The sequence below is a fragment of the Pezoporus wallicus genome, unplaced genomic scaffold (assembly GCF_028554395.1).
Source record: "Pezoporus wallicus isolate ANWC-B61680 ecotype Strahan unplaced genomic scaffold, APGP_CSIRO_Pwel_v1 contig_7985, whole genome shotgun sequence".
NCBI lineage: Eukaryota > Metazoa > Chordata > Aves > Psittaciformes > Psittacidae > Pezoporus > Pezoporus wallicus.
Window position 1 is genome coordinate 650011 of NW_026636538.1, and position 12115 is coordinate 662125.

Consider the following 12115-nt stretch of genomic DNA (forward strand, 5'->3'; position numbering starts at 1 on the left):
CTGAGGCATAGAGAGGAAATGAAAAAGAGTTCAGGTATAAAGGTACAGGCTGTTTGTTCCTCCCCTTGCTGCCTAATTCCCTGCCCACGGAAGAGTCATCGGCAGCAACCACGGTGTCCCTGAATGTGAGCTACACCATAAACTGAAATTGTTTTCTATTTAGATAACAACATGATTTCTTTTTGATCTCTGCTCCTAGGTTTTCTTTCTACAGAAGTCTAGGCTGGTAGGTGGGAAAAGCTGGAATAGTTTTGGATCTTTCTTGAGGATGAGACTGGGAAGCGGCTTGGACAGGCACTTGGAAGCATGCTTGATGCCACCATTTCAGACAGAACATAAGTATTCGTATCTCAGAAGTAGAAGTGTGCAAACATCACTATTTCTGATCTTTCAGAAAGACTGAGAAATGCAGTAATGCTAACTAACTGTATTGTGTCATGCGCAGAGGACAGCTTTACTGCCAGTGTAGTTGATAGTGATGTAGCTGGTGTTCCATATTCCCCTAAAGAAGCCAACATTACCTGTTTAAAATGCTTTCTCAAAAATAAAATATTTTGAATTCAGATACTATCCAAACTATACTAGCCTATTTCTTAATGCCCAACAAATGTGCTATTTACGATATATTTTCTAATACTTAAAATTTTATAATAAAGTTCACAATAATGAACAGATAGAGTAGGTTTCAAAAATAATTTTATGAAAAATGATATGTTTTCAAAATAGTCTTATAAGTATCATCTGTTGATTATCTGAAACCCAGAAAATTATTTATCCCGTCTTTAGCTCTGGTGCCCTGCAGAGGTGTTCATTTGAAAGCAACACTTTGTTATCATCTTCTGCTTGCTTGACTATTTATGGAAGTACATTTTAACATGTAATGGAAAATTTAGAGATGAGGAACAGAGGTGGAGACTGAAGGTAATAAAGCCTGTTTATTACGTCTGGGTACTGGCATTACAGCTATTTCAGAATTGAATGAAAAGAGAGGAGAAACAGATGCCAAATGTGTGTTTGTTTAGAAGTATTGAATCCCTAATTGAGGCTGGGAGCTGAGGTGTCATTCCCAAAAGCAATTTCAAATTCAGATGCTGCCAGGAAGCGTTTTTTCGTTAAATGTACTTTCTGTTCTTTCTTCGTTTACATTCAATTAGGGTTTTTTGGGGGTCTTTGAGGGACTGGTTAATCTATTTTTTCCTATAATAAGGGAGGTGTTCAGGTCCAGTCTGTTATTTCTGCCACTCCATAATGCCTAGATCCATTTGTCTTGTTTCTAACAGAAAATAGGTATTGCTGTAGGCAGGGTGGATTTTCTTATCTCCATGCCTTCTCCTGTGTTTTCTCTTAATCACCAGCTCTGTGGCTTCCTGTCTGTCCTACCAGTGTGCTGTGCTGGATGGGGTGTTTCCTGTCAGTCAGTGTCTGCAGCACTGTTCAAGACACTTGCATTTTTGATTGACTGATGGAAAATACTGTTGCTGCAGGGAGTAGTGTGTTAGAAGGGCAAGAGATGAAAGGTAAAAAGCTGGTAAAAGACTTCTAAAAGTTGTGAAAGAAAGTCTTAAATTCTTACAATTTTTATACTACTGCTTTGTTGACCAGAACCTTTACTTCTCGGGCCTGTGTGTTTACATGTGCACCCATAACATGCATAACTGGTAATGGGATTGTAGCAGTTTCCCAAAACTTCCTGGAAACATCTTAGAAGAAAGTATGCTCCTGATAGTGCACTATCCCACTTTCATCAGGTGAACAGAGTGGAAATTCACAGTTTTGTCTAAACTGCATCAGCTTCAGTGTTGAGTGTGTTGATTGTGGGTTTTGGTTTTGTTTGTTTTTTTTAAGATTTCAACCTTTTGGACAGAGGGTTGCTTATTGTTATTTACTTACTCTATTTACAATAAATTAAGCTGGCTGGAACAATGGAAGCCACATTGTGGTGTGATTTCTAGGTGATCTTGCAATTTGAACAATATTAATAGGTTAAAGCTAGGTACTATAGTCGATAAACATCTTAGGCTTATTAGGGCTGATTATTAAAGCTTACTGACAATACAGAATATGTAAAATCGCAAAGTGAATTAAATCAGTGTTCTCTTGCTGGTGCTCAGAGACTGCTTAGTGATTGGACAGCTGAGGATTTTGGGATGTTCACTTCAAAAGCTCATTCTTTATTCAAACAAGAAGGCTAATATGGACATAGCATGTGAGACCTTTAAGAAAGTCACATTATCTGGGCAATAATTTAAACTGTTTATGGTGTAATTTCTATTGTAGTGGCCAGAGATGTGTCCCCTGTGATACAGAGATTCGTGTCATCAGCACAAGTTGTGGCTCTCAATTATCAAATGGCAATTCCAAGGTGGAGCGCAGGGACATAAATGAGGCTTTCTGTAAGTCAGGGAAGACAAACTCAGGGATATTCACTGCATTTCAGTCAAGTAGGTTGCCTTGATGCTGATACATACATAAAATCAAATGTTGTTGTTATTATTGAAGATAGAAATGGCTAAACCAGATTGCCTTTTTGTCAAAACAAAAAAGGCACCAGGAAAGATTTGGTTTGAAGGGAAAAAGTTACTGGATTAAGGTTCTAGAAATAATGTTTTCCAAAGGATGTCTGGGGCACAGGACATTTTTCTGAGTGTAGAAGTAAAGCATTTCTGCATTCCTTGAGTAGAATAACGTCCTACAGTATGGGGTTTTTTCTTTTTTTTTTTTTTTCCATTTCATGTGACAGTGCTAAGCTGGTGTCTGAAATTTTCATTGATTGCTATGTTCTTTTGTCCTGGTGCATGCTATTATGAGCAGTGCCACCACTCCTTCTTCCAGAGAAGTACTTCTTGTTGGAGGTACTGAAAATAGTTTGCCTGTATTATGTGTGCATCTGATGCCTTCATTTATTACTTGAGAAACCTTTGGTCATTACCATCTTCCGGTGACAGAGTACCTGTTATTATTATTGTCTTGTTTTTTAAGTGCTTTTTTTTTCTCCCTAGCATGTGAGTTTTATGCACACAGGGTGAAGTGGTAAATATATGTGTTGAGGATTTATTTCCTTTCAGTGGGGAGGAGAATGCAGTTATGGTGAAGGTAGTTTAGAACTGATCTCTGACGGACTTGGAAAAGTGATAAACCTAATTCTCCCTTGCTTGATATTCTGCATGCTCTGTTTTGACACTGCAAAATTGTTATAATCCTGAGCAGGCAGCATCTTCTGTCTGCTTTGCATAGGCTTGGGAAATGCATGAAGCATAAAGGCAGCAGGAAGCTGGATGATAATTGTAGAGATGCAACAGTAATGCTGTAGCATGACAGAAAAAAATCAGGAAGAACCACTGGTTATTTATGAACGCTTTTCACTTATGGGATTAGTATATTGGCAAGAAATGTTCATAGGAAGCATCTCAACAAGAGTCTGTCCTAAGGCAGTATCCTGTGGCAATAGGATGCAGCCATACTGTTTTCTGTTCTACTAAGGGACAAAGAAACAATGATAAAACCCTTTTTTATGGTGTGAGAAGCAGAAATAAGAGCAGACCATGTTTTATAAATCTCTGGTGAGCTTGTGGAAGATCCTAGTTATGTTTCATAGTGTTGTGCATGTTGCCTTGCTGCCCTTAGAGATATGAATGTGTGTTCTGAGGGATTTATTTTCTTGCCCTGCACTTAGGGGCTTTCCCTCCAGGATGTCTGTTTATGTTGTTGACTGACAATTCATTATTTTTTACTTTGTTTCTTCTGTTCCCTGAAGGCCAACATGCCAGACTGCATTCTAGAGTGCAGTTTTTATGCTCACTTTTGGGCAAATCCTGGCTGTCAGCAAGAGAACTTGGATGTCCTTAGAAGAAACGGAGCCTGTGCTTTAGGAGATAATCATATTGTACAGTGGGTTTTTGCTATCTGATCAGTGATTACAGAAGTCAAATTTCAGATAACTTCATAATAGTGAGAAATCTGTAGATAATGTTTCTTAACTCCTAATCTTTCTTTGGCTTTTACCAAACCTTTTACCTCTTTTTGCTTTGAACTGCATGAATCTGTTATTTTCCAGTAGACAGGACTTGGTGTTACAAGTGAAACCTCTGGGTAATTTGAGACACCCACATATTGTTTGCTTACAAAGTCAGTAAAATGCTGATAAGACTAACAAAGGCTTTCTCTTCTACCTTCTGCTTTTGACTACTCCCTGTATATATGTTCATGTAACTGAAAAGTTTCCTCCATTTAATATCGAATAATATATGGAGTGTTCTGTAACTCTCTTAGCAGCAGGTAAAGGGCTAGTAAAATCTTTGTCAATAGACTGTTATCCAGAAAGATGCTGTGAGAATAATGGTACTTTTGAAATCCTCATTTCCTCACTCATAGCTTCCGAAGGCACTTTTATCAATGTAGTATTCAAGTTTTGGTGTTTTTTAGTTCTCTTATGGCCCACCCCCTCACCTGACATTACTGACTCACCCATGTTGTTGGTGGCTACATGGCCACCCATATCGTGAGTAACATGCTAACTCTGATCTTATTTGGGTACCATGAGGACCCATTGATTAGATTCAGTAATATTCTGGAGTTAGTAAGATTTAAAGGAACAGTTTTATTCTGCCTTTGTGTTACTGGTTCACGTATATAAAGATGTTGAGCATATAAAACTGCCAAGTCTTGTGTTTCTTGTACAGATCTTTAAGGAGTTACAGCTGTGCTTGCTGTGGGTTGAGCACCAGGAACTTTAACAGTTTTCTGTGATTTCCTGTTTCTCCCTAATCAGCTCCAGCTTTCTTCAGTGTTGCCAGCCTGTTCTGAATCTGTACAAGATGCTGTACCTACAAAAGCCCTGTTAGCAAGTTCAGAACCATCTGACATGATTGTAATGTCTTGATCCATCAATTGCAGGTTCTGTTTTAATGTTCTTGCATTATTCAGTTTTCTTGATGACACTGGCAAGTGTCTCGGTAGTATATGGCAACTGTAAATGTGGTGAATTGAAGGAAAACCTGACAATAAAAATGCAGATAAAGATTGCAGGGAGCAATCTGAGTAATACAATGTCAATGAATTATTTTCACAATGGCTGTATTTATTTTCAGCTGCTGATTAGATCTGAGAAGTCTGTGACTGTCATTTCATTTCTGTGTAATTCCCCATGGTTTTTCTGTCTAAGTGCAGCACTGAGGACTTTATCTGGAGTGTTTATCTCCAGAGCACATAAGCATATGGCTCTGGACAGCTGGAAGAGATTAAATAGTACCAGAACGGTTGTGCCAGAATGGTACAGAATTGGTGTTTGGGGTATCCTAGCTTAATACTCCTTTTTTTTTTTTTTTTATTAAAAAAAAAAAAAAAAAAAAAGAAAAAGAAAAAGAAAAAGAAGAGTAAAGCCTCTATTTCTTGATGTATTCTAGGGCTGACTTCAGTAATTTCAAGTTACACAGCAACTCACTTTTTGATTTTGGTCCAGGCAATGCTGAAACAGCATGTACAGAAGTCTGCTGTATAGAATCACCTCTCTATCCAATTTTATTATTTTCATGACTTGTAAGTGGTTTTAAAGTATTGTTTCTACTTCCTGTATTACTCAAGATTATTTTTCAGAACCTATTTGATATTGTTCTTAATCTGATGGTGTTACACGATATTATCTACATACTACAGAAAAGTTTTAGAATGTATATGTGGAGACCTCATAGCAGCCTTCCAGTACCTGAAGGGGGCCTATAAGATTGCTGGGGAGGGACTCTTCATTAGGGACTGTAGTGACAGGACAAGGGGTAACGGGTTAAAACCTAAACAGGGAAAGTTTAGATTGGATATAAGGAAGAAGTTCTTTACTGTAAGGGTGGTGAGGCACTGGAATGGGTTGCCTAGGGAAGTTTGAATGCTCCATGCCTGGCGGTGTTGAAGGCCAGGTTGGACAGAGCCTTGGGTGACATGGTTTAGTGTGAGGTGTCCCTGCCAATGGAAGGGGGGGTTGGAACTTGATGATCTTGAGGTCCTTTCCAACCCTAATTATTCTATAATTCTATGATTCTGTGTTATAGTTTTATTTATGAAACACATTGTATCTGATGTAAAAAATCTGAAGTATTCTTTTCCAGGTTTACTGCTGATTTCCAAAGCAAACACAGCTTTTTATAGGAACTCTTGCTGAATTTGTGTGTTTCAGAATTTGTCTTATGTGTACAACAAAATGTTTTATTTTGATATATAACCTTTTACTTATGTAAAACAAACAGGCTGACAAAGGTGCCATTTGTGAAATATACTTAATGTGCTAGTCAGCTGTTAATATCCACAGTCTCTCTGGTTTATACCGCAGGCAAGCAGAGGATTTGGAAATGCTAATTCCTCATTTTGTTTTGCCTTGTTTGCTTAAACATGTGAGCAAAGGTGTATGGTTTGCTCCAACATGTTATGATTTCTCTTTAGAAGAATGCTTGCATCGTTTTTCAGGGAGTAGGGGGCCTCTCATTTTTGCTGGTTCTTCCAGTTCCCACAGTCTTGCTTGTGGTTTCTCCATATGGTAGGGTATTTCTATGTTACTTCATTAAATGTTGTCTTCACATAGGATAGCCTCACCCTGCTGTGTTAGCTTGACTATGATGCATGTCAGGCATTTAAGTACAACCTGTTTGTATGGCGAAACCCCTTATTTATAACACACAAATTTTGACTTGTGTCTTAGGAAGTCCAAGACAATGATTCCACAGTTGTTTAGAATTGTTTTCTAAAGGTAGCTTGATGTTGATGGCCAACAGTAATAATGGGCTCTTCCCAGCAGAAGTAATGTCTTGGGCCTTGTAAGTGTAACCATTTAAATTACTTTAATCTTTTTCTCCAGCTTTGTTTTCCCCTTCAAACCCAGTCAGTCACCTGAGCCCCTCTTATTGTGTCCATCTTGTTGCATCAAATACTAATCCTTTGGTTTTGCTTGCAGGGAAAGGCTAAATAGTGAAAATCTTTCTCCATCCGCTTTATTAAATGAGAGGTGCCAACTCCTGTCTCTGCTTTGCCAGCGATGCCAGCTTTGATTACTTGCATGTTGTCTTTCCTTCAGGCACCTTATACTTCCTCTCATTTTGTTTCTATGTTTAGGAGGATGGTGCAAGCCTAAAGCCATAAGTTTGTTCTCTTCCAATTTTCCTTTTCAAATTTGACCTTTGGTTTGGTATTTATAGACCGTTGCCGTATGTCATTAGCTGGGTAAGTGGCGAGGGTATGTGACTACTGCTAAACTGTTTCACCATTACCTTGCTTTATTATTGCAAATACTCTGTGAATCAGAGGTGTTGTCTTTGACGTGTTTCTATTTGTTATTGTTAAGCAGGGTTGACTGCAATTCCTGGATTTTTAATTTATTGTGATCACAAAAGAAGAATATTTTTTTCTAAGGATAAGTAACAGAAAGAAGCTACATAATTTCTGATTTACTTATTTCTATTTGTATTTAATCTCATTAGTAACAAAAAAATATACCTTTACAATAGTTATTGAAACTATTGTGCTCTTTAGCTCTGGAAAATCCAGATTGATTCTAGGCATTTGTGCACAGGACAACAAAAGATACTTCTGTCGCATTAGAGAGAATAATCATGTGAATTAACTAAAGCCAGGGATGCTGAAGTTCCATTCATCACCCTGCCTTGTGCCCCTGTGGGATCTTGAGTAGCTCATAATAATTTTTCTCTTTCCCTGTTTGCAAGCAGCATTAATATATTTTTGAATGTTAATGTAGTGTAGCATTTGTACATTGTTTACTGTGAAGAAAGCAACATTAGAATCAACTCCTCTAAACTGTGATTAGGTTGTCAAGAGTTTTGGCACAGGCAAAGTATTGCAGAATCTACTCTTGTAGAGAGATGGTTATATTATTAGATAATAGTGAGTGACTTCTGCTGATAAATAATCCATAAAATAACCACGGGTTTGTATTTATAAAATAGAAAGTATGGTGTTTCATTGTCAACTTCTGCTAGATGAACATTGCAGGTTGACCTAACAGAGATCTGTGGGAAGGCCTTGGCAGGAGGTAAATGACAGAGAATGCAGGTCATTACCTTGGAATACTGTATTTTCAAATGGAAATATTTAAAAGCAATTGGTTGACTGCAGTTCAGAGGATTTGGATTTTGAGTTAAATTCAGTATCATTCACTGTGAGAGTTGAAGCTGCTGGAATGAGCAGACAGGACCTGGAATTTCATAAAAGTACAAGGGGTTTTCTTAGTAACAGCTCTTTATTGTCAAGAACAACATGAACTTTAGGAATCAGGTCCTGGGATTCAAATGTGATTTTGCCTAAAGTCAGAGTTTTGGAAAGGGTGATCTCACAGGCAGGACACAAGAGAGGTTGTAGCTGTTCTTCTATAATCTGTGTATGGCTTGCACCTTTTTAGGGAGTAGACTGTGGTCCTTCTTTGAGAAGAGTCTGCATCTCCCTCTGAGTATCTCTCACTGAAGTCTCCAAAGAAGGGAACGACAATCTTCAGGGCTCCCAGTTTCAGGCTCTGGGGCTGCTGGGGGAATATGGAAGATCCAGAAAGGGCTGTGAAGGGACCAGGCAACTTGAGTACATGCTCTGTATCTCCAGAAAAGGCATTAGAGGGATCTGTGTTTGTGCTCAAAGGCCAAAGAACTTGAGCAGGGATTCAACATTATCCAGATGCAGTCAGCACCTGGAGTCCCAAATCCTGGGCTGCAAGTTCATCCGAGAGTCCATCCAAGGCTTTAACTCCACAAAACTCTGTGTTTTTCTCCTTCTTCTGCAGTTTATTTAGGAACTCTTTACTTAGTTTATAATGCTGACAATCTAGGAAAACAGATATACCATGCTGCAGCATCTGAGAGAATTCTAACATTTCAGGGTTGCCAGAAATATGATGTGAGTAGGCATACTCATGAGAAAACTTTAGCAGAGATACTTAGAATTATAAGTGCAGCTGCAGTTTATGATTTTAGGAGCGTAACTGTTTTTCAGTGCCTAAAATTAGGTTTCAGTCATGTAAATCTTTGTATGGTATTTCTCGGGGACAATCAGTGATGGATTCTTTTAATCCTTTCCCGTGTAGAGCAGTACTTTTTATTCCTTGGCTATTTCAGTGATAGATAGAGGAATAACTTCAGTTAGTGAAAAGATGGCAGAATCCATGCAAGTGCGAAAAGATGTTGAGGAATTGGAGAACACATCAGGCTTCCAGGTAATGCTTCTCCATGGAGGTTTCCTGAGAAAGGAAAGGAGAATGTCATTTGTGCCTGTGAGGATCTCCTACAACTAAGGTGTTTAAATTGAAACAGGTAGTGTAATTGGTCATGCTTTTAATACATTCTTTTTAAAAGAACAATTTTAAATGCTTAGATCAGTGTCAGCTCATCATGCAATGCACTTGTCTGTGTATCTGTGTAAACAGAAGATGTTTTATTAGCATTTTTGCAGCCAGGTCACTCAATAGTTTTATAGTTCTGTCAGCAAGAAGTGATGGTGTGTGATTTGCAGTGTACCATGGGTCATGTCAACCATCTACTGTTATTGCAGGTGAGCAGTTCAGTGATTAAGTTGTAGATCAAGCACTGGCCTGTTAAACCATGAGTTTTGTTAATGTTGATATTAATCAGTATAAAGGTTACATCACAAGATTCACCACAGGTCAGCGAACCTTTATCTTCATGTAGATGAAACTATTAAAATCCCACTTCGAGGGCTGTCTTTGCAAGCTGCACTTACAGAGCAACTGCTTTAAACTACATAATAAATAGTTATGAACTGCATGTATTTAGAGTTGTTCTGTTTCTGTTTATAGAAAAGTTAGATTTGAAACAAGTACAATTTCCAGTGAATAATTTAAGTAACTCCACTGTGCTTACACAAAATTGTGGTACAGAATATTTTAGCTTGACAGCTGCAAGTTAATTCAGCCTGTGCATATTAGCCTGTAAAACACAGTTCTGTTTCTAAAATTATATAATACACTTCTTTCTAAGTAGATAGAGGTTTTTTAACAGATTTTCTATTTATATTATTTATGAAGTTATATATGTGGTTTCAGTATTAACGTTAATCATTTACAGTCAGTAAGATAATTTTCCTGCATAGTGTTCTTCAGGGATCAAAAGACATTCCTAGTTAGCATTTGAACACTGGGAGAAAATTCCCACTTTTAATTCTGTTACTGTCTTGTAGCATTGCACTAGGTGGGCTTCAGTGTGTTCATATCTTGAGGTCTAAGGATGTGGTGTGTTCACAAATCTGTGAATGCAGGCAACTTGCTGCATGTCCTTCATTGTGGAGGCTTTCTGAACAGAAGAGTGACACCCAGGACAGACAGGTGAGGAGGAAGTGGGGAAACTCATGGTTGGCCCACTGACAGTCCTCATCTGGAGCTACCAGAGGTTTGCTCAGAGAGCTGCAGAATTCCCATGGCAGTCAGTTTTCAGGTAGTCTGAAATCTTAGCATGTCCCTAAATCCAGGTCTCCACCCCCACAGCTCATCTGATCTGACTGGTTGTGTGCCCCTGTGTCTTGGTAAAGATCCAAAAAGCATTTGTGTATTTAAATTTATGTACAGACTATGAAAGTCATGGTCATTATTGCACATTCCAGCAAAAGCCTCCAGCCTGCTACTTTTTCCCAACATTTTTGTCACCAACATGTATCAACTAATGAAAATTAAATAAAATTGTATTGTTTTAGCCTGTCTTCCAGCAGAGACTCTCCTAGGTGTTCATTATTAGATATTAAAGGAATGTATAAAATATAAGAGTGGGATTGAGAATAATCTTTTCTCTCCCCTTCAGAAGATGATGAAGGAATCGGTGTATGTTCAGGGTTGAATAGAAAGAGCACAAACCTTTAAACAGTAAGCAAAATAATATGAGTATGCAGTGTGTATTGAACAGCACAAAGAAAGAATGTAGTATGTATTAAAAACACTTGATCTCTCAAAAAAAACCTCAAACCACCAGTGAAAAAGTACTGCCATTTGACAGTGATTTCTATTTTCCTTTTGAGGAAGGAAAATGACTTGAATTCTCAAGACTTACTGTTTTCTTGGGAAACCCCTGCATTCATTTCATCATGGCAGCTGCTATGTACTGTGTGTTCTTCCTGCATGCTCCCAAAGAAACCAGCAGCATGGGAAGATACCCAGAATTGATGCAGTCATTCTGCAAACCATGGCTTGCACTTGAAAGATACTTTGTTTCAGTCTGACATTCTTCTGTTCCTAGATGCAACAGTAATTGCCAGGAAAGGAGCTTTTCAGAGGAAATACATACCTAGTGGGATATTTTGTATTTCATCTGATGTAGATTATGAAGCTTTGGGGATAATCTGCCATAGTCAACAAATGCAGGTGGGGAGCAAATGCTCACTCTTGGCATGACATTTTGTTGTGCTGCTCAATATTTAGTTCTAGTTCACAGGAGTTACAATATTATAATAAGCTTTAAAAATATATTCTGTTGCTAAAAGGCACTTTTCTGTTTGCACTGGATTTCAAGCTTGAGACTAAAAAATTCAGGGTGTATCTGACTTGGAGCAACATACAAGACTTAGCTGAGTTTTGAAACTAAAACTATACCATTTTATTGGAGAATGAGTTCATCAGATCAGTGTGATACGCTGTTAGATAAAGTATTCTTATCACTTAAGCTTTTACATTGTATTTTACATTCATAGAATTATAGAATCATAGAATTGTTAGGGTTGGAAAGGACCTTAAGATCATCTAGTTCCAACCCCCCTGCTGTGGGCAGGGACACCTTATGCTAAATCATATCACCCAAGGCCTCGTCCAACCCGGTCTTGAACACTGCCAGGGATGGAGCATTCACAACCTCCCTGGGCAACCCATTCCAGTGCCTCACCACCCTAACAGGAAAGAATTTCCTTCTTATATCCAACCTAAACTTCCCCTGTTTAAGTTTTAACCCATTACCCCTTGTCCTGTCACTACAGTCTCTAATGAAGAGTCCCTCCCCAGCATCCCTATAGGCCACCTTCAGATACTGCAAGGCTGCTATGAGGTCTCCACGCAGCCTTCTCTTCTCCAGGCTGAACATTCCCAACTTCCTCAGCCTGTCTTCATACAGGAGGTGCTTTGTGTGTGTGTTGTATAATATGT

At 38.4% G+C, this 12115-nt stretch overlaps 1 protein-coding gene across 2 annotated transcripts in view; it reads left to right on the forward strand.

Annotated features, from left to right (window-relative positions):
- Positions 1-12115, forward strand: part of CPQ (carboxypeptidase Q) — a 165640-nt gene that overhangs the window by 49157 nt on the left and 104368 nt on the right. The window lies entirely within an intron of this gene.